This window comes from Pseudopipra pipra, chromosome 16 (assembly GCF_036250125.1).
Source record: "Pseudopipra pipra isolate bDixPip1 chromosome 16, bDixPip1.hap1, whole genome shotgun sequence".
NCBI classification, from domain to species: domain Eukaryota; kingdom Metazoa; phylum Chordata; class Aves; order Passeriformes; family Pipridae; genus Pseudopipra; species Pseudopipra pipra.
In genome coordinates this window covers 1,340,075-1,362,438 of record NC_087564.1, presented here as the reverse complement: position 1 = coordinate 1,362,438, position 22,364 = coordinate 1,340,075, and the positions used below count along the sequence as shown (strand labels likewise).

At 52.7% G+C, this 22,364-nt stretch overlaps 1 protein-coding gene across 10 annotated transcripts in view; it reads left to right on the top strand.

The window, feature by feature from the left end:
- CAPN15 (calpain 15) overlaps positions 1–22,364 on the top strand; it is a 59,325-nt gene that overhangs the window by 21,835 nt on the left and 15,126 nt on the right. Inside the window, exon 1 of one of the 10 annotated variants that reach the window (XM_064672485.1) lies at positions 18,757–22,327. The exons of the other annotated variants lie outside the window; for them this stretch is intronic. The gene's annotated coding sequence lies outside the window, so the exon portion shown is untranslated. Of the gene's footprint in view, positions 1–18,756; positions 22,328–22,364 lie in introns of those variants that run through there. 10 annotated transcript variants of the gene reach the window in all.

The window sequence follows — 22,364 nt, the reverse complement described above, 5'->3', positions numbered from 1 at the left end:
CTCCATTTCCCACACAAGCCATCCTGCCTGCTCATCCTCTCCAAAGGGAGGGCAGAAACCAGTCAGCTGGAGAATGTCCTTGTCTTTGGCAGTGGGTTTGGCTAAAATCTGACCAGAAATATCTGAACCCCCTGCCTGGATGTTGGAGGGCACAGTAGAGCTGTCCCTGCGACGGCACCAGCCTGAAGGAGGGAAAACCCAGCACTTTTACCTGTTTTTTGGATGCTCCTGCCTGCAGTAGCTGAGCATTCTTGCTCCAGGGAAGTAGGTTCAGATCCTTCTCCAAGTGCAGGTGTTGGGGAATTTTCCTTTGGATGCTGCACTGCATGAAGAAGGTTGGCATCCAGCTTTGGCTGTGCATGGATCTATGGGCCCATCCTCTTCCTGCCTTTTGGGAAGAGATCCTGGAATTTTGCTGTGAGGGAAGCTGGTCTCTTGTACTCTGTGCTGCAGGAATGTGTGATCAGAGGGCCTGGTAGAGCCCTTTAGAGCTTGGTCTGGAGCAGAAGTGTTTCCAGGTGCTGGTATGTTGGGGTAGGCTGGGAGAGGAATTGGTAGGTGGTGAATTTTCTGATGTTTTTATTTTATAAGAACAGGGAATAGTAAGAGGAGCCAGAGCAGGGATGTTCTTCCAGAGTAACCCTTCTGCATTGCTCCCTTGGCTGTATTTGGCTGCAGAGGCAGGAGTGTGGTCTTGTGTTTCATGGCAAATCACTTGTCCCCCTGAGAGGTGTCACAGTGTAGCCTGGAGCTATGGAATGGTCTCAGTCCTCTGGAAGGAGCTGATGGACGGATGTGATGACAGCAGGAAACTCAGGAGCCTGGCTGAGCTGCTGCAGGGAAGGAGTAAATGCAGGAGAGTGTGTGTTTGGGGGGGTTATTTCTTCTCCCAGGGCCGGGATGGGAACCACAAACACAACAGTGTGCAGCACCTGTCCTGGAGGGAGATGGGCCTGCATTAACCTGGCATCGTGGGCTTGTGAGAGAAGGGGTAAAGGCAAGAACATCCTCCTGCTCTCTGAGTGGGCAGGGATTTCCCTTCCTTCTCTGTGAGCTGTTCAGTGCTGCTGAGTGCCCAGTGTTCCCTGGGTTCATTCCAGAGCTCACTGCTTTCCTCCAAAATCACCAGGTACTGGTTGCTGTGAAAGGCACGAGCTGGATTTCTCTGACCAGTAGCTTAATCCAGTTTGACACTGGTGGCTCTGAGCCCGGGTCTCTGACCAGTGTGACTCAGAAATGGTGAGGGGAGGACACACGGAGCTGCATCCATCTCCCTCCACCCTCCTCCCCCTCCACGAGTGCCTGGCCCCGAGCTGGCCATGTCCCTGAAAGGCTGCCTTGATCCCAGCCCGGCTGGAGCCTGGTGCTGTGCTGAATGAACCCTCTGCAGGCCTTTGTTCCCTGGGATGAAACACCCCAACAGAAGGGCAGTTGTTCAGAGACACAGAGAGGAAAGATGAGGGCTGGTCGGGTGCTGTTTGCATTTGCCAGGCTGGGCTGCGGCTCTCTGTTCCTGCCCGGGGATCCACAACCCACCCAGGTAGCTGTGCCTTATCAGCTGCTCTCCTCCACAAACTGCCCTGGGCTTTTATTTGGCTTGGGCACCTTCCCGTGCCTGTCACCCTGCCAGCCCTCCCGCTGTGCCTGGCGAGGCACCAGGAGCAGAGCTGGCAGCCCGTGCCAGCCGGTGCCGCTCCCCGTGCCCACGGGCACCGCTGAGCCCTGCGAGGGGCAGGTGCTGAAGGTCACTGTGAGGAGGTGTGAAGAACTGAGCTGCTCCTGCATTACAGATGGCATTTCTGAGGCTGCAGCAGGACATCCAGACCAGAAGGAAGCTGGAAGTGGAGTGTGAAGGCAGCCTGGAGCCCTTCTGGACGGCGGCAGCACCGGCAGCAGGAGAGCCAGGGTGGTGTGGGGGGTGAGGAGGAGAGTTTGGGCTGCAGGTGCTTAAAGGCTGCCAAGTCAGCAGCTTGCTGGGAGCTGGAGGGGCCTTGTGTGCCCTTGCCCAGAGCTCAACTTGGTCTCCAGACACAGGTTCCAGGCCTGGTGCTCCCAGTGCTCCCAGCACTGGGGCTTGGAGTTGCACAGAGCTGGGCCCCAGCATTCGGAGCGTGGCAGATCCACAACAGCAAAAGGGGATGTTGGGAGGCTGGATCTTGCCACCTTTTGTGGGGACAGGACAGGGTGTCTGTACTCCATGGCATTCAGTAACATTCCCCAGCTGTGGAGTGGGGAGAATGTGGACACAGGCAGGATCCTTTGTCTTCCTGAAAACTTGATTTTAAGCTACATACCTTGGAAAAGTGAAGCAGTAGGTAGGTAGGTGGATAGATGTGTGTGTGTATATATGTACCTGGGTTTTTTTCCACTGATTCCTTGGGACACCAAAGAGAACACATCTTTCTATCAGTGCCCTGGTGTTGACTGGCACGTGCCTCATGCAGCACTGGGACATCCCATCTCACCTGTGCCACCAACTGTACCTTCTCTGCCCAGGAGCTGAGGCTTCTCCTGCTGCCTTACCCAGAGCTGCTGTGTCTGTCTGTGGGGAGGCACAGATATGGAGACACTTGGTGCTTCTGAAACGCGGAAAGACTTGGTTTTTTGCAGGGGCTGCAGGGCTGCATGCCTTGGCACGGGGTGGACTGATCAGTGATGCTGCTGCTGCCTTGCCCAGCAGTGACATGTGCTGGGCACATCATCACTTTACACACACCCTAGAGAATCTCCAGCAAAGCTTGACCTAATGACCTGTTTTCCTTGGGTTATGTTTTCCTACAGCAAATGTTTAGATGCCCTGTGTCTTCTGGGCACACCAGTGTGGGCCCTGCAGCCCTGGCTTGCTCAGGGAGTGCTGGTGGGGAGGGCACAGCAGCTGACAGGGCCCATCTGTCTTGTGCAGCATTTGAGCTGCTGTGAGTGTTTCAGTGCCCAGGGCATGTGCTCTCCTCCCTCCTCTCTGTCCCGTGTCCGGAGGTTGACAGTGCTGTCCTTCAGGTCGTCCTTGCTGAGCTTACCCGGGAGCTGTCTGGGAGGTGTGTGTGATTTGAAGAGGTTCAGGAGCTTTAACCAAGAGCAGGAGCTGCCCTCCCTGGTAAGAAGCTCTGCAGGGAAGGGATGCTGAGCTGTTAGAGCAGCACCAGCATGGCCTCTGCAGGGTTGCTGTGGTGTCAGGATGGTTCCCTCTGGCACATGGACTTGTGGGGGTTAATTGCATGTGCTCAAGCCAGGAGCATCCTCCAGAGTCCAGCTGTCAAAGCACTAACTTAAGCATGTGTCATCTTTACGAGGCACTAAACAGTGCTACAGTCTGAATTACCCAGTCTGGGGGCCTCCAGGGTACAGTATAACTTGTAGGGGCTTCCCTGGTAATTCCAGCCTCCCTGACTGCTCCAGGAGTCAGCCAGATGTGTATTAAGGTGGCAGTAGCTCTAGAGCTTGGGACATGAGCAGAAAGAGCAGGTTGGGGTGCTGCCTGGTTGTGTGGCTCAACCTGCCTCAGCACAGCATTGTTCTGCTCTGCTCCTGGCCCTTTCAGCTCCACATAACTCACCCAGTCCTCCTCCCTGTCTCTGAGAAGCTGGAGAAACCAAACAGACCCCATTTTCAAAGTGCACAGTGATGCCAAACTGAATGTGAGGCCAAGTGTGGGTTCCTGTGTGGAACATTTCTTTGATGGGGTGGTGGGATCACAGTGGGCTTCTGGAGCGGTGACATGTTCTTGTGTCCTCCTGGAGCTTGGTGGTTTGCCCATGGCATCCTGCTGGGTGACATGGCAGCAGCCTGGGTGGCCTTGGGGCACTGTTGGCCACCACACCTGACTTGGTGCTGGTGGGGCAGGAGGTGCAGGGAAGGGTTTTAGGCTGGTGGGGGTCACAAAATGCTGAGGGAGCCCATGTGCTGCAGAGTACACTCTGCCCAACAAGGGTGTCTTATTGTGCACACTAGCCCTGAAGGTGGGCCCAGGACTGTCCTAGAAACCATCAGGAAATAAAAATGCCACGTGGGCTGTGCACGATGAAGCATTCCCAGCCAAACCACAAGAAGATCTCTGTGTTTTATCCCTTCTTGGGAACTGTTGTTCATTGTCCTCTCTAAAGTTCAGGCCCATGAGGGAGAGAAGTGACCTTTATAGGTCAGGAGCATACACACAGTCGGATCCATTGCTGTTGGTGGGACTCAGCCTCTGCTCAGGATCCCATCTTCTCCCATTTCCCTTGCACGAAGAAGTGGGAGATGCTTTCTGGAACTACCTGAAAGAAGGTTGTGGTGAGGAGTGGGTCAGCCTCTTCTCCCAGGTAACAAGCAATAGAACCAGGGGAACAGCCTCAAGTTGTTCAGGTTGGATATTAGGAAAACTTTCTTCATAACAAGAGTGGTTTAGCATTGGAACAGCCAGTCCAGGGCAGTGGTGGGGTCACCACCCATGGTAGTGTTCAGAAAATGAGTAGATGTGGCACTTTGTGATATGGTTTAGTGGGCATGGGGATATTTGGTTAAAGATTGGACTTGATGGTCTTGGAGGTCTTTTCCAACCTTAATGGTTGTGGCTGGAGCACCACAAGGAGGTACTTCAGTGGCAGGGTTTGAGAGCTCCCCAGTGCCTGGGTGGTTCAGTGTTGGATCGAGGGTTTGGCCTCATTAAACTGGAACCACCAGCCCTGTGGTGGTTTCTGTCATGAGGAATGAATCCTCGAGCCTACACTGCCTTAGCTCCTCATTTACAGAAGTAAAGAGCAGGGATGCTGAGGTGCTGAAAGGCCAAAGTCTCCTTGGCTGTAGTTCTGAATTTCCATGTTTTGGGCAGTGAGGACAGAGGGCTGGCTCAGGGTGGGAGAGTTTCCCTGACGTCAGGAGGAAGCTGTTCTGTTGACGTTTACTGAAGAGGTTTTGCTTTTTTCTGAAAGCCATGTGTCAGCACCAGTCCTGCAGAGCAGAGCCAGGATTCCCTGAGAGCTACAGGGCGCTCTGACCCTGCCTTGGCTTCTCCCCCTTCAGAGGAGGGGTCAGGGAGGCTCAGTGGGGAATCCTCTGGCTCTTTGCACATGCAGGGATATCGATCCGGGACTTGGCAGCCACATTCCTGCAGATGTAGTGTGCAGAGCTGGCAAACTTGGAGGTACAGGGGATAATTTAGCTCACCCGTGACCTCAGCAGGTAGGAATGGTGTTTAACCAGTGCCAGAATGAGAAGGCAGTGGGTGACATTTGGAATGGGGGTGTCCCTTCTCCTGTCCTTGGTGGCTGCAGTGTGGAAGTCCTGTGAGCAGCCACCAGCCTGTGGATGCCCTGGCCCTTTGTGCCGTTCTCTGCCAGCTCTACTTCTTGAGTCTGACATTTCAGCTGCTGCAGAGATGGACTGATCTCTATTACCTGTACCCTGTGTGTGCCCCCCTGTGAAGTGCCCAGGTATTGGCACTGCAGGATCTGAGGGCTGGAGCACAGCGGCTGGAAGTGCAGGGTGATGGATTCAGTGGGGCTGTGAGAGATGGGAGCAGACAGCTTTGGAGCAGTGGTGTTACTCCTGATCCATTTCCCCTCCCTTCTCTTTCGTTCCCTCTTTCTCTTCCCCCACCACTCTTCCAATTCTATTTTAACAGCACTACAAATTGCAGCACAGATCTTTAGCTGAGCAGCAATTCAGGTTGGCAGTCACCAGTAAATCTCTTCCAGCCTCCCCACGAGAGGGAAGTTGCAGTGGGAGTAAGGGGATATAGGTGGGTCCTGAGTTTATGGACCCATCAGGTTTTCCTGGCTCTTGCCAGCTATGGGCCCACAGAAAGTTTAACCTTAGTCCCACATCTCTCTAGTCCCGGGAAACAGGAAAATTCTTCTCCCACCTCACACCTGGTGCATTGGAAAGTGGTGTGAAACAGCCTCAAACGAGGGATAGGAGGGATGCCAGCATAAGTTATAGGTCCTGTTTTTCACGTGTGTGACATCTGAAGTTGTTCCCTGTTCTTAAAGGCAGAAGGTGCTTTTCATCTGGGCAAATGGACCTGTGCTTCCAAACTACCCTGCACGTGCCGCTGCTTTTGTTTGCTGATGCACAGTGTGTGTATCTTCTATGGGCTGTGCTGGGGGAATGATGGAAAATAGCCCTGGATGGTGTGTGAAAGCAAAACTTTTGCTGTTTAGTCCCTACAAGGGGTCTGTCTGCACAGTCCCACACCAGGAGCTGTATGTCCCAGCAAACACATTTCCCAGCTGCCAATCCTGTCTCCTTTGGTGAGTGCTCTGCCTGTGTTGCTGCCCCTTTCCACTGTGCTTGAGCTTGACCACCCTGTGAGGGTGGGGAGGCCCTGGCACAGGTTGCCCAGAGAAGTTGTGGCTGCCCCATCCCTGGAAGTGTCCAAGGCCAGGTTGGATGGGGCTTGGAGCAACCTGGGCTAGTGGAAGGTGTCCCTGCCTGTGGCAGGGGGTGGAAGAAGATGAGCTTTGGGGTCCCTTCCAAACCAAACCATTCTGGGATTCTGTGACTATGAGACCAGAATAAAAGTGCAGACCATGTCTTTGCCTTGGCAGCTTGTTGACTGGCTGCAACGCTTCAAAGGTGTTTTCCATGTTGGGTTCTTCAAACACTGGGCAAGTGTTGAAAGAAAGAAGGATAACTCTGCCTGATGTCAACACAACTTGCTTTTTGTATAATGTACTGGTGAGAAAAGCAAGGTGCCAAGGGGAAAGGCACCTGCTGCAGAAGTGATAGAAAACAGAGAGATTCTGGGGGTTTGGAGCAGGGGGATTTTTGCAGAGAAGCACAGGGCCAGCAGTCCCTGCAGTGCTGGCTCCACATGACCACCTCACCCCTCTCTGTTCTCCAGGGAGCACGGGCTCTTTGAGGCAGAACACAGACCCTCATCTAAAAAGAAATTCTTTAATTGGCATAAAGACAGAGAAATGAAAACAACAAGTAGAGGTTCCTCTTCATCCAGCTCGCTTTCCTCAGGGGTTGCTTTTGAAGTGATTGTTCAAACACACCTCAGGTGTGGGTAGCTAAATGGATGGAAACAAGTGTCCTTTGGTCCCACGAGTCCACCCTCCTTGCTGAAGCTGTCCCAGCTCCTCAGATGAGAGAGCAGCTTAATGAGTTCAGCCTCCTGCTCCTTTCCTTGTCTCTCCCTTCCCTGCTGAGAGCAGGTAAAGCCTGTACTGTAGAACACAGCTGTTGAAATCAGCCCCATTGGTACTTTATTTCCTTCCCACTTTCTCAGCTGAAGGGCCTCCATGCTTAGATCCTGCATCCTGGATCTCTGTGCCTCCATGCTTAGATCCTCCTTCGAAGAGAAGCCTGTGCTCTTCTTCTCCAGGGGCTGTTTCAAAGAGGACCTGGAGAGAGTTGATCGAAACTTCTTGAAGGATCTCCATGCCCAGGTCTCTGAGCTCCTCCAGTGGTACCATGGCTGCAGCTGGGGTGAGGGACACGGCAGCAGGTCTCTGGGACAGCTTTCCTTGTCGGGATCCTTTCCTCTCCCAAGAGAAGCTGGGCTCCTGTGTTGTGGGATATCTTTTTTCAGCTGCACTAACCCAACTTATGCACAGAGCCTGTGTTAGTGAATTGGGATAATGGAGATCCTCTCCATAAGCTCCTGGTTAGATCCTGGCACTGGGCTTGTCCTGGAGCTCAGACCTTTGTCCTGTTCAGGGGTGGCAGGACAGCATTCCTAACACTCTCCTGGGCTGGTATAAACCTCCTCGCTAGCACTGAAGGACCTGGGGTGATGCAGATGAACTAGAAACTCATTTCCAGCCCTTGGTGAGGTGTTAGCAGGCAGAGGTGGCCCTGCTCCTCTGTGGCCAGGCACCAGTGTCTGGGTGCTCAGAGGTCCCACGAGCCTTCTGAATCCCAGGATCAGATGCATGTTTTGTTCTCTTAAGGTTTCCCCCACATACATACACAAACCATTTAATAGCTGTAATAAACCATATGCCCCTGTTATTTAAATAGAATAAATAAAGATGGAAAAGCATCTGGAACTTCAGCACCTGTGGCAAATCAGCAGCTCGAGGAGCTGTGTGTGTAGTGGAGAGCAGGAGAAGGGCCCATAAAGGCAGTGTCAGCGGAAAAAGAGGAGTGTCTGAAAGTCTTTCATCTTCCCGTTGCAGTGCTCGGATGTGACTCCAGCTGCTTTCTTTTCTGGGATGCAGGGAAGTGTGTGCTCCCACACGTGGCTCCTGCAGCTTGGAAAGAGCAGCTCTGGATTGACCCAAAGGTTCAGAAATTGTTCTGTTACTGAGCAAGAGGAATTTAGAGGATGGTGAAGGAGCATTGCCAGGACTTGAGAAATTCACCTTTAGTTTCTGAACTTGTCATAGATCAGTGGTCTGTCAGTGCCTTGGCTGCTGTCTGGGCCCCATGGAAGGAGGATTCAAGGCTCTCCAAAACACCACCATCTCCTGCAGGCACAGGGCTGCACAGATACATACATACAAGTGTGTGCAGGTGTGAAGCCTTATTTTTTTCAGGTGTTGATGGTGATTCATAGGTTGTAGTGGGAAAATCAGTCCCAGTTCTGTCTGGAACCTCACCAGATACTGTGTGGGAAAAGGGAATGTGGCAGCCAGGCAGGTGTTGCAAGCTAAGGAGGACACAGCCTTGTCTGTGTATTCACTGGAGACCAAATGGACACTGGAATTCTGTTCCTTCAGAAGGGGTCTTCTGTGCTGCTGCCTATTCTCTCCTGGCTAATCCAGGCACCTGGCATCCCAGATCCTTCTTGTTACAGGGCCTTTAAAAGTTAAGAACTTCTGTTTCCTGGACTGTGAACTCTCCACAGCCAACATGAACTTTAATTATGAGCTCAAGATGCAAATATGAACATCCCACCTGTGCCACATTGCTGGATGCTCCCTAACCCTACGTGTCATCCCAGAGACACTTGTACCCAAAAATTCAACCCCTTTTCAGGCTGAAGGGTCAAGACACGACCCCTGTGGAGAGGGGGATGCTGAGAGGTGCCGTGGTGTGTCCGAGGGCCGTGTTGAGCCCCTGCTGCTCCCTGGCAGCCCTGGGTGTGAGGGACAAGCAGCAGGGATCTCTTGCAGCCTGGTTCTCTGAGTTGCTGATGGTTTCCCCCCCGGGAGTGATGCATACACCACTTGACTGGCGGACCCTCCCCTCCGGGCTGCAGCCTCGGTGTGGTTCACCAGCTCTGACAGGGAGGGCCAACCCCGCTGCAGGCTCTCTCCAATTGTCACAATAAATTGCTTCTTCCTCCTGCTGCGTGGGGGAGATGCTGGTTCATTTGCCCTGAGTCTGAACAGCACCTGAGGCAGCTTCTCCCCCCTCCTTGTTGTTCCTCCCCCCAAGCCTGCGAGGAGAGCAGAGCCTGCTGCAGTTGGCAATAGGCTCCCCAAAGCACGCCTGATGCAGCAACAAATTGTGTGTTCTCTTGCATTCGTCTGCTTGACCTGACGTAACCTGGGAAGGGGAACAGAGCTGGAGGAGCTGCGGATGATCCGGGAGCAGGAAGGGCTGGAGCCATCTGTGAGGCTGGTGGGGTTTGCTCTGTTCCAAGCTCAGCAATCCACGCTGGCCAGGCCCTCGGCCCCACTTCACCCAGGTCAGTACAGCACAGCACAGCAGCTGCCCCGGGCCTGTGTGTGTGTTCCAGCACCTGGCAGGGAGTGTGAGTGCACTTGGAAGTTGTGTGTGGAGCCAAGGACTCGGTGGGCAGTGAGTGTGTGCATGTGTGTGCAGACTGCAGGACCCAGTTCATCTGGGACGTTGCCCTGGGCTCTGCTCTGCGTCAGGATCCTCCTCTGGGATCGGTGTTCTTTGGAAGGGTGCAGATGTGGTTCCTTGTGTAGGAGAGGGGGCTTTCAGGTTTGCCCTTTGCCTTCTGACCTCCTGTCACCCAGGAGATGGCAGGGCTTGCTGGTTGGTGGTGCAGGCTCCGGGAGGAGCCTCCATCCTCTCCTTTCCCCTCACTCCCAGTGACATTTGTAGTGTAGCTGTGGTGGCTCGATGGCCATGCCCTGATCTGACCACAGACTGAACTCTGGGGATGCCGGGAGTTGCCAGAGTTCCTCTCTCTTCCTCTGTCCCTTGGCAATCTTTCTTTCTTTCTGCAGATCAGTGCAAAGCTTGTTGGCTGAGATATTAAGCTTGAGCTGCTTTCCTGAGGCACAGGACTGGCTTAGCTCCTCATTAAGGCCTGTTAATCATCCTGAGGAGAGCTTGACAGCCCCTGGCTATGGACTACAGTGCCCTGCTGCCTTCCAGCTCCCCAGGATGCAGGAGGTCCTGCCCAGGGTGCCCTGAGCATGGCTGGCAGCTGTGGGAAGGGCCCTGCCTGCTCTGGTGTGGGACAGTGCTGGGGCAGAGCTTGGCCTGAGAACTGTCTTCCTGTGCAGGAAGAGCTCCCAGCAGCAGCTCTGCCAGGAACTGGGAATGTGGCCAAGTTAAAGCCCCAGGAGAGGAGGAGGAGGAGGCTGGGGGCTCTGCTTCCTTCCTGCCAGGCTGCAGCCCCCTCTCCTTAGTCTCAGAAACACGAGTCTTTCTGTCTCCCTCCATCCCAAAAGGTACCAAGCTCTTGATTCCTGTTGTTTTTCTCTTAATTGCACCTTGGAGCTGTGCCTTGATTTATTTTATTGGGGGAATTAAGGGAAAAAGATGGTTGTTTCTCAAGCAAATAGGAGCCTGCCCCATGCAGCTGGTAATGGGCAGAGCTGGGAACTGGGGGACAAAAGGAGAGAGGGGCTCAGCAGCATCCTCCCACCTCCTTCCCATGCCTGTGCCTGTGCTGCAATAGCTCCCACCACCCCACAGCCCCTGCAGGGCCACATGAGGGGGCAGACAACCCTCTCCACACTTGCATGGCATCCCCCAACAGCAATATTTTGCCTTTCAGGCCTCAAAGGCAGCAAATAGCTTTGAATTTCCATCTCATGCTGGGAAGAAGGGATTTAATTTACTCTCTGAAAGTACAGGGTGGTGTTTTGGAGCTGAGCTGGTGGTGCTGGCAGTGAGTGTCAGATGAGGATGGCATCACCTGCAGCTCCTCAAACCTGTCCCATGCCTTGCTCTCCAGACATGAGATGTCCTCTAGTCCATTCCCTCCTGAATTTCACCTGAAATCCTCTCACTCTGAGCTCTTCTGGCCATCCCTGCCACTTTTCCTGACCCAAGCATGATAGATTCTGTTGGGTTTTTAAATTAAACCTGCCATGATTTGAAATGAATTAGTGCAACAGTAGTATTGAAGAACATCATCCTCCCAGCTGTTCCTGCCCAGCATCTCCCCAGTCCTAGAGCTGGTATATTGGTTGTAAATCCTCTCCCTGTTTTTCTTGATGTTCCCTGATTTCTATACATCCTGTGAAAGCCTAACTTCAGAGGAGGCTTGGCAATTGGGAGTGGCACCTGTGTGACATGTCCTGCCCACCTGCTCAGTCCTAAACTGCTCCCAGTTTGTCCAGTCCACCTGGGAGCCCTCGTGAGTGTGAGAGGAGAAGCTGCATCCAGGCTCTGGTTTGGCTTCATGTTGCTCTAGGTGTGTTTGTTCTGGGGCTCCTGGTAACTCCCACCCTCTTCTGGCACACCTTGAGGTTTAAAGGGCATTGCTCCATGGGGGGTTGTGCTACAGCTCATCCTGGAGGTGTCTTGCTGGTCCCTGCTGGGAGCGTGGTCGGTTCCATGGTATTCCGTCAGTCCTTGATGTCCTGGTGTCAGGGCTGCCTTTGCTCTGTAAATATATTCAGAGGGCCAGAGTTTTGTGGGCTGAGAGCTGATGCTGAACACTGGCCCAGGGGAACAGCATCGCTCCTCTCTGCCACATCTCACCTGTTTGGCCTTTGCCCGTGGCCTGTCTGGGTCCCTGCAGCTGATCCCCCCTCACCCTGGGCCACCGTTTCAGTCCATCTGTGTTACCAACCAGGGAAGGTCCTTCCAGGATTGACCCTTCAGAGGCTCTTGAGGAGTTTCCCAAGCTGTCTCAAGGCAGGGAAGTATTTATGGGCTAGCCAGGGAATGATTAAATAACTTTTTGGAGCCCTGCCCTTCCTTCAAAGCCTTCCTTCCTACCCAGGGGGATCTCTTCAGAGTTTGAAATTTTTCGTTCTTTTCCTCAGAAGTGTTCAGGCTTCTCCACGTGTGAATAATTCCAAGCTCCCTCCCTGCTGAGGCTGCTGAAGTGAAACCACTGTGCACATTTGTACTGAACCTGTTCCCAACATCAGTGAGGGGCCGAGTGGGGCTCTGGGGCACCTGCTGATGTGTGTGCACAGCTGGTGTTCGAGTCGTGTTCCCACTGCCAGGGTGTGGCATCAGCCCTCTTCCGTGGTGGCTCATGGAGAGATTTTGTCCTGCCATCTCAGCATGGAGAATCAAGCATCCAGGAGGTTGGTTTGGTGTCTGTGACACTGCCATGCACTGGATGCTGGAGATCCCCGTGTGACCTCAGTCTCGAGACAATTAAATTCCCAAATTCCCTTCTGCTACGTCCAGAGAAACTTTCCCTGGCTTCACTTTAAAGATGAGTCTGAAGGTCCAAAAGCTGTTACAGCAGCTCCCATAATCCTTGTGTGTGCACAACACATTGGTAAGACCCTGTTTGGGTCGTGGATCACGTGGGCTTTCAGTTTTTCTGTGTGGAGGCCTTGCTTTGATGGCTGGAAGTGAAAGTTTGGGAGGGGTTGAGCCTTTCTATCCAAGCCATCTTTTTATTTTATTTTAATTGTTTTATTCAGCAGCAGTTCTGTAAGATGTATCCTCCTGGTCTATGGGATTATTTCCATGGAGTCTGACTCTTTCTCCATTTTAGGTGCTCACAAATTTTACTGGACAACTTTATTTTACGTGGGAACCATTCTACTCAGACCAAAGATGGAGTGTAATTATAAAAACCACACAAAGTAGCTGAACCAATTTATACCAGGCTTTCTGAAGAACAAAACCACTGTTCTCAAAGGGTTTTCTTGCTGCAAGTGTGAGAGAAGCTGAAGCTACAAGTATCCAGTGAAACTTGGGTCCATCAGTCTTCCAGGTCTAGTCTGTTTTTTTATTAACCAAAAAAGATTAAATTCTTGAATTCTTGTGTTGCATTTGCTGGAGAACTGTGGACCTTTTGCCCCATGAAAGAGCAGCTTTTGTGGGAGCTGCTGGCACCCAAGCATTCCAAAATGTTTTAGCAGAACTAGAGATCCTTTGTGCTTTCTACACTCAGGTTACACCAATTTCATGCCACTGTGACAAGACCCTATAAAACTGCTGTACTTCCTTTGTGTATTTGCTCTTAAGTGGGTTAAAATAGCCACTATATGTGGATTTTGTGTTGTGTTGTTAAAGCAAGGCAAGGTATGGATGGAGGCCATTCAATTCATTACCTCCTTGAGTCAAATTGAACCTGTTTAAACATATCCATAGTAAATACAGGCCTGAGTTAAGGACACAAATTTCCCTCACCTACTGTAATATTTGGGTGCAATTGGAGCTTGATATTTTTTGCTTTTAATTTCCCCAGGTACTCAGGACTGGGAAAATTAGGTACAGAGAAGGTAAATAAAGTCATTGAGCACAGGAATGATGGCAGCAGTAGTGCTGTGCTAAATTGGTTTCTTTGACGTGAAGTGTGATTGCAGCTGCAGAAATTTCCCCTGCTTGCATGCAGGGAGGCAAGACAAGGTTATTAATTATAACAACAGGCTGGAATTGATCTTAATGAGAAACAGTGCAGCATGAGAGGAGCTGAGCTGTGCTGGTGGCTGTCCCCAAGGCTGGGGCTCCATGGGGACCTTCCCAGGCCTGTTCCCTGCCAGCTGTGGGGCTGCAGAGCCTGTCCCGTGGTGATCCCATGCTGCTGAGAGCCTCCATCCTGGGTTTTGAAGAGGCCACATTGCTTTTGTCTGGGCCCTGCATCCCAAGAACCTTGGGCAGGTGCAGGAGGTGAGGCACCCAGTCCCTCATCAGAAGTTCATGAATCCAGAGCTCGCAAAACTTTTGACTTTGCTGACCTCTGAAATACTCAGTCTGCCTCTGCCGTTCATATCCCCAGGGATGGTTCTTGTTGTCCTGGTAGAGATTTGGGAAACCTGCTCATTAGCTGAGGAGCCTTTGGGGGTGCTCTTGTCCCAGCGTGCCTGTGCTCTGCCAGCCAAACTGGTTTGCTTCTGAGAGCTCCTTTCTTACAACACGGGAGCAATTAAGGTGTATTAAAGGCTAATGATGCACAGCCTGTTTTTCTCACAAGACAAGCCTTCCAGATTCTGATTCTGCTTTGCTGTTTCCGTATGAAGAACAATGTCTCCTGTGCCTCAGTTTGGGATAACGCTCCCTGTGTGTCCCTGACCTCGGAGGGAAGGCAGGGTTAGCCGTGTTCCTTCCAGGGGTGTGTCCCTTGGCATTCCTGCAGCAGCATTGGCTCTGCAACTCCAGTGACTTCAGCGTCCCTGGAGGTGTTTAAGGACAGACTGGATGTGGCATCAGTGCCATGGTCTGGGAACCACAGCGGGGCTGGATCAAAGGTTGGACTTGATGATCTCAGAGATCTTTTCCAACCCAGTTGATTCTATGATTCTATGAACTCCAGATGGGCAGACCCTTCAAAGACTCTGCTCCTTCCCTCCTTTTTCCAGAGCCAAACCCAGGGATTTTGGCCATGAAGAGGACTCTCCAAGCAATGACTGTCTCCTCAACTTCCTTCCACCATCAAAGCCAGACTTTGGTGTGTGTTACAGGAGCTTTCTGTGCCTCTGCTCTCCTCCTGTTTCCCACCACACTCTTGACACATTCCTTGGGGGTCTCTTCCTGGCTGGCAAGGGTAGAGGAGTGTGTTCTTTGTCCCACTTGCATCCTTTCCAAGCACTTACATTTATTGAGCATTACCTTGGAATTGCCCAACGCTCTCAGGCACATGGTGGGATTGGGGTGTCCTGTGCAGGGCCATCAGTAGAACCCTGTGATCTTTGTGTCCCTTTCAACTCAGGATATTCTGTGATGCTATGAAATCCTTTCCTGCCTATCCCACAGCAAGATGTCCCCTCTCACCCCTAACATCTGTCCTCAGACAGGCAAGCCCTGTTTTTGGGGAGGTGATGACAAATTGCAGGGAAAGCTGCAGTTTGAGAGCATGTTCTGTGGTTTTGTTGGCTGCCAGAAAACTCTACTGCTGAGTGCACTTCATACAGACAGGGCCAGTGTTCTTTCTCTCAGAACTCTCATTAGCAGAGTTCAGTTTTCCCCTGAGAACTTCTCATTAAAACTCCCAGCCTCTTCTCTCCCTGGCTGCTGGAGCACATCTGAGCTGCCCGAGCTGTGTCCACTGTAGGAAAAGAAGCAGCTAAATAGAAACTGTGCAGGAACCCTCTGAGGTTTGGTGAAAGGGGACCAAGAAATTCCCAGGAACTGGAGTGCTTGGGAAACTCTTAGTGTCTGTCTGAGCCTCTTGGCACCTTTTGGGGAGAGTTGTGTAGTGTTGATGGGTCTTAAATGCCCCCTTCTCCATCAAGTGCTCACCCTTGCATGGTCTCCTGCTGCAGAATTAGACCTTTTTTCCCCTCCCTTCTGCTTTGATGAAGGATTTTTGTCTGTTTGCTTTATTAAACAGAATGAAGCCTGTTGTCCTGCTTCAAATCATTGCAGCTTGTTACCAGTGGAAAATGCCATTTTCTGTGTAAATGTAATTGTCCTGCCCCAGTGAATGGTCAGGAGCTCTGATATTGGGCTGGGAGGAGGTAACCTCCTGAAAGAAGAGGTGTCCTGGCCAGAGGAGAGTTTGGCATGGAAGGGGAATGGGCTGTTCCCTCAACTGTTTTACCTTCCCTGATCTAAGCTGGTTTTTTGGGAACTTGCTGACAGTTTGTCCTGGATCGACACTAAAGAGTGAGAGCAGATATAAATATATGATAAAGCTCCAGAGCACTCAAATATCAATATTTCAGGATCCAGAAGTCTTTATTTCCGCAAGTGCTTCAACAACAGGAGGAGTGTGTGTAGTTGTAGTTGTTGTGGTTCCCTTCCACCAGATGAAGGAACAAAAGGAGCTCAGACGAGGTCCCAGCTCCAGTCCTGGCTGAAGGAGCTGCCTGGTGTCAGAGGCTGCATGAAGAAGGTGATGGCCTCTTTGGAGTTGTTTTTTTCATTCCTCTCCTGACCTCAGTGTGATGATCAGATCCTAGTGCTGCTTCACACAGGGGGCTGCATGTCCTGGGTGTTACAGAACTGCTGGGGGGCCAGTGCTGGTCCCTGTCCTGGGCAGTGCAGCAGGTTGTGGTTGTGGTGGTGGTGCCTGGAACAACATGAGGTGTCAGACGTGGTGATAAAGCCAAGCTGTTCTAGCAAGAGTTTCTTAGAACAGCTTTGTCTCTATAGTCACCAGAAGGCTGATCTGGTGGTGCTTTTGGAGTTGGCAGAGTTCTACTTGGATGAAGCTGTGCTTTGTAGCAGCTTTACATCCGGGGCTCCCTCAGCACTTTGGCAGGTGCCCTGGGGAAGGTGTGAGCCCCCAGCCCCATTCTGGGGGGCTGCTCCATCCCATAAGGTACCAAAGACGTCCCCAGCGCCCTGTGAGGGGAGCAGGAGTATCATTCAGAGAGTTGTAGTGTGAGACTACTCCCAGTAGTAGTGGAGGGGCTCTAGGATGGTCAGGGGGCTGGAGGAGAGGATGAGGGAGCTGAGCTCATTCAAGAACTCAGCACAAGAAGGACACTGACCTGCTGGAGCAAGTCCAGAAGAGGTCACTAAGTTGATCACTTAGGGCTGGAGCCCCTCTGCTCTGGAGCCAGGCTGGGAGAGCTGGGGGTGTTCACCTGGAGAAGAGAAGGCTCCAGGGAGACCCTTCCAGGGCCAAAAGGGGCTCCAAGAGAGCTGGAGAGGGACTTGGGACAAGGGATGGAGGGACAGGACAAGGGAGAATGGCTTCCTACTGCCAGAGGGCAGGGTTAGATGGGATATTGGGAAGGAATTGTTGGCTGTGAGGGTGGGGAGGCCCTGGCACAGGTTACCCAGAGAAGCTGTGGCTGCCCCATCCCTGGAAGTGTCCAAGGCCAGGCTGGACAAGGCTTGGAGCAACCTGGGCTAGAGAAAGGTGTCCCTGCCCATGGCAGGGGATGGAAGGAGATGGTCTTTAAGGTCTCTTCCAACCCAAACCAGTCTGTGATTCATTCAGGCTGGAGCAGAGAAGGCTTTGGAGAAGCTCCACCAATACCTACAGGGACATCATCCAGAAGACAGAGCCAGGCTCTTCACAGCAGCGTGGGGTGGGAGGACAGGAAACAACAAACATAGGATGGACCAGGAGGGGATCAGACTGGCTATAAGGAGAAGCATTTTTGCCCAAGGTCAGTCAGTCGAGGTCACTGCCCAGAGGGGTTGTGTAGTCTCTGTGCTTGGAGATCTCCAAGACCACACTGTCTAAACCTGACCAACCTGTTGTGATCTCTTTAAGAGATGCAGCTTGGAGCAGGAGTTTGGGCTGGAGACCCCCTGGGGTTTCTTCTGACCTGAGTTGTCCTGGGATCCTCCACTCTTGCTCTAGTGGAAGTGGGGTGCTGCCTTTGCCCACAGGTGGAGAGGTGCAGCCCCTGTTTTTGGGACATTTGTGCTGTTGCAGCGGGTCCATCTGGCACTGCCTGACTTGGTCACTTTGCGATGGAGCTCTAGGAGAGCATGGGTGAGTTTAGGGGGGGTTCTCTTTGCTGTCTCTCCCCTTGCTCAGGGAAAAGAGGGCAAAGGGACAGGACCCTTCTGGTGCTTTATGTTTGTCTGTGTCTCTCCAGTATAGAATATCCTGAGTTGGAAGGAACCCAGAAGTGTCCTGAAAGAATGGGGTGAAGGTCATTGGTGTTAAAGGCTGTTTTATTTTCTTGCTTCACTTTGGAGGCAGGATTTGGAAGTCCTTATGCAACCTGCCCTGTCTGGATGGTGCCAGCATGGAGCTGGCCACACTTACTTTATAGCCCTGGGGGTTCCGAAGTGTGAATCAGAGACTGTTTTTCTCCACTGATGCTCCTACAGAAACTTGTACTGAGTGGAAAGTCCCAGTTCCTGGTGTTTCTGTGTTGCTCTGCCAGTATATCTGCTGCAACCTTCCTGGTCCAGCCTCCCAGCCCTTGCCTGGCTCTGCAAGAGTGAGTCAGCTCAGCCAACAGCATCTCCTTGCCCGGCTTCATGAGCCCAACCCACGTGTCCTCCTAACAGTCCAACTGGCAGAGCGATGCCGTGTGCTTCCTGACCTCCTGCACCCTCCCTGCACGGGCACGGGGGGCTTCTGCTCTGGAGATGTGGTAGGTCCGTGGGGAGAAGGCTCAGCAGCCCTCTCTTAGGTCTGGGTTTGCAGTGCTGTTGAAAGAAAATTAAATTGGAGATATTAATGATCAGCTGGATGGGGAGGAGGGGAAGGGATTCAATTGGGGCAGGGTTTTGTTTAGATTTTTTTGGTGATTTTTCTTTTCCTTCACAAAGCTGTAGTGCTTTTTCCTGCATTTGTCAGATGAGGATTTTGCTGGGATGTGTTCTGTGTCAGAGAGCTCAGGGTTGGGATTGCTGACTGGAACAATTGATTTTTTATTTATTTGTTTATTTATTGCAGGGGAGAACTGAAGCAGTAAGTTTTAAGGCTTTAGCTGCTCTGGTAGGGAGTTTTATTTAAAGAAACAGCCTGATTCTGTTGCTGTGTGATTGACACAGGCTCCTATAATCCTGTTGCCATGTGGGCTCTGCAGCAGAGCCCTGGGATCTCTCGCTCCAGTGCCCAGGTCACCTCGAGCCGTTCTCTGGCAGTTCCAAGGTGCTTCTGCCCAGGGCTGATAGCCACCTCCTGCCCTGCACATCACAGCCTTGGCACACCCCCAGCTCCTTGCCAGCAGGAAAAACGCAAACTGCAGCTTTTTGGGCACTTCCTGGTTTCCTTCCCTACCCTGTTCCTTCCTGTTCAGAAAAGTCTTTGGTCCCAGGTGGCACCCAGAGGTGGTGGACACCCCTGGCCAGTTTGATGGCTGCATAGGAGCCAGGGCTCTGTAGCGAAAGGCCACTCAGGCTCAGCAGACTCATCTCTCAGCAGAGCCCTGGGAGGGGGATATCACTGTCCTGAGGTGGGTTTGGAAGGTGACCAGCTGGAACCTTCTTAATCCCTGGAGCAGTGAGGTTCCCTGGGACCTGCTCAGCGTGCTGAAAGCTGCCTGCTGGGTTGAGTACCTTCTATATTATTTTTTAAGCATGATAATTACACTGCTGTGATTGCCAGGGTAGGGGCACTCCTGCCAACACGGTGCTGCCTCCTGCCAGCTGATGTCTCCTGTCTTGGCTGGGGAGAGCTGCTGCGGTGAGCAGCACAGCCATGTGGATCCAGCCCCATCCATGCTGCTGGAGGTGTGGATCCAGCCCCATCCATGCTGCTGGAGGTGTGGATCCAGCCCCATCCGTGCTGCTGGAGGTGTGGGGTTGTACCACTGTTGCCCTTTCCTTGCTGTGTGCACCCCAGAAGAGCCTCCAGCAGCTCCCTGCTGCCAGGCTGTGGAGACCTCGTGTCATCGTGCTCCCAGTGAAGTGTCCCCCAGAAAAGCCCTGCCGTGGGTGGGTGACTGCAGGGCTGGTTTTGGAGGAGCTCCTCTCCCACAGGCACTGGGAAGGTGGCAGGCGCTGTTTATCTCAGTTGTGTTTGCTGGGGCTGGAGAGCAAGTGTGTGTTAGCACGCAGCAGATGGGCCTGGGGAATAGGTGCTGCACACAACCCTGTTTCCTCACTTGCCTGCCGGGAAAGGAGCCAACCAGGCTCTTTAGGGAGAAGTACGGAGCGTGGACAGGCTGTGGTTGGGTTTCTCCTGCTGGTTGAGTTTGTGAGGAAGGTGTTGCTGTGGGGCAGAGGCTGCTGCCACGATCCACCATGTGGTGATATGAGTTGGACCATGGAAAGACAGGTTCCAACCTGGTCCCTCTGGGATCTTTGGACCTTTAACTTAAGCCTGGTGTTCCAGGCAGGGACTGGAACTGTCCATGAGCCCTAGCAGGAGTCTGGGGGCAGCAGGCTGTGGGCTGGTCACCAAGTCTAGGGGACTGGTATCTTGTGGGGGACAGCTGAAGATTCGTGTCCCATGTCCTCTCCCAATTCCGTGCATTTCCTGCTAGTTTTCAGGGAAAACTGTGGCTTCTGGGCAACATGATATGGTGCAACAGCAGGCAGGGAAGTCTCCTGCCAAAGCTTGTCACACTGGTGGCCTGGCCACTGCAGGACCTTGGAGGGAAGAGCTGATGGCCTTTCTGGAAGGCTTGTTTTCCTGAGAAAGTCAAGTAGGTGGAAATCTCAGCAGCAGTTGGGCAGTGTTAGGAGCTGACTCCTGTGGCATGGGGGGAGAGGAGGGACCAGGAGGGGGACAGTGTAGCCCAGGAGTGTCACAGCTTAGAGGAGAGCACTGCAGTGTCCTGGCTCCTGCCTCTCTTCCTGCTGCTGAGCCTGAGTCTCCTGCCTGGACAAGTGAAATGATGCTGCCTTTCCTGAGCCTGCAGCTCATCCCTGACACCACATCAAACAAGTCTGGTGATGCAGCTCATCCCACTGTCCCCTTGTGTGGTACTTCTGCCTTTTAGGTTATCCTGGGTTTTCCCTTCTCTATGGGAAGGGATAAAGTGATTCTTTCCATGGTCCTGTGGTGGCACTGCCAGGAGCCTTTGCCTGCTGGGCAAAGTGTGTGAAAGGGATGTGTGCAGCAGGAGGGTTGGTGGCTGGATGTCCAGACCCTCTGGAAGCACTGTGGCATCTGCATTTAGAGGTGGGTATTTTGGAGGCAGCACAGTGTATGGTGGGGAACAGCATGGAATGCTGCAGGAGGATGGCCATGGATGGCACAGATTGCTGACAGGCTTCACTTGCCTTTTGCTGATGCCTGTGGTTTGATGGACCTCACCCAGTAAGACAAATGGATGTGACAGGATCACAGTGCCCTTCATGGCCCCGTTTGCTGCTGGAGCCGGGCACGGAGCTCCTTCTCTGCTTGAGGAATGATCTCCCTTTCAGTCCTTGTGGGCATGGTGCTGCCACACAGGAGAGCTATGTGCAGTGGCTCTCAGCTGTAGGACTTGAGGCAGAAAAATCAATGTTTGTATTTCTCTTAGCTGGGAATAACTCCAGTAAATAAATACCTTGCAAAGTTCAAACGATGCAGGCACGGTATATGAACCAGAATGAATTTTCAAGCTCTCTCTTGCAATAAAATGGATTTCTTGATTTCAGGCTTTATTTAGAGAAGTGTTTGATTTAAGAAGGGAGATGAAGGTTATATCTGATCTCTGTGAGGCAGAGCTGCTCTTCCAGTGGCTGTAGAGTGTGGTCTGAAAATGTGGTTGGATTGCTGCTGCTGCTGGAGTGTTCCCAGGAGAGTTTCTCGTCTAGCAGCCAAAGGGAGAGTCACCATCCTCTTCCCCATGGGGGTTCTGGCTGCATCCTCTGTCCCCTCCAGACCCTGCTGCTGCATTGCGGTCTGCTCAGTGCCTTGGGAAGCTGGATGTGCAGGTGCTGCTACTGGGGACTCTGGAGACCAGCCAGGACCCAGGTCCTTCCATGGGCATCTTGGAGCTTTCTGCACCTGCCCTCTGTGGCATTAAATGTTCTCCTTCCCTTCTTTGTTCCAGCCAGCGTGGTGATTGAACTGGATTGTTGAAGGGATGCTGGAGAGGAAGCCCATGGTGAGCCCATGAGGTGCAGCTCCCATGGCTGGTATTTCCTTGGTCTGTGAAGGCCTGAATTTGCTGTTCCCAGGAAGAGCTGAGGGCATGGGGTGGACTTGGTGGCTTCTCCTGCAGACTTGGCCCTGTCCATGACCTCAGGCGAGCAGAGCAGGGTGGAAGGGGTTGGAAGGGGACCTGCTCTGCTGGAGAGAAGCACAGCTGGCCTGGAGGTTGGGTTCGAGGTTGGGTTCAACCACGTTGTCTGGGAGCAGGAGTGCACGGAGGAAGGGCTCTGGGCTTGTGCTGCACTTTTACCTGAGGGAGAGCTGTTCCTTGTGTGGAGGAGGAGGAGGAAGCAGAAAGCTCTGCTTCAGCCTCGCCTTTGCTCCAAGCTCCAGGAAATGACCCCGAGCAAGGGACAAAGGGCACCATGCAGGGCTGGGATTCCTTCTGTGGTTCTCCGAGTGTGTGCACATATGGCAGCACTGGGAGGGCTGCTCCCTGCAACCCAGAGGTTGCTGTGGCCCCTGGAGCTGGTGCTGCTGCTGTGCTTCACTTTCTGAAAATTGAACCTACCCAGAAAAAACTGTGACTTCCTGCCCTGGGAAGAGGTGGCTCAGGTGCACGTTGGACCCGTTCTCCCAACAGGGTTTCCAGCATTCCCAGGCAGCATTGGAGGTTTAAGCTGAGGGCTGGTGTTAACTGCAGGGCTCTGTGGCCTCTGTGCTTCCCAGGTAAGTGGGAGGCAGGTGGAGCTGGGACATGGTACCC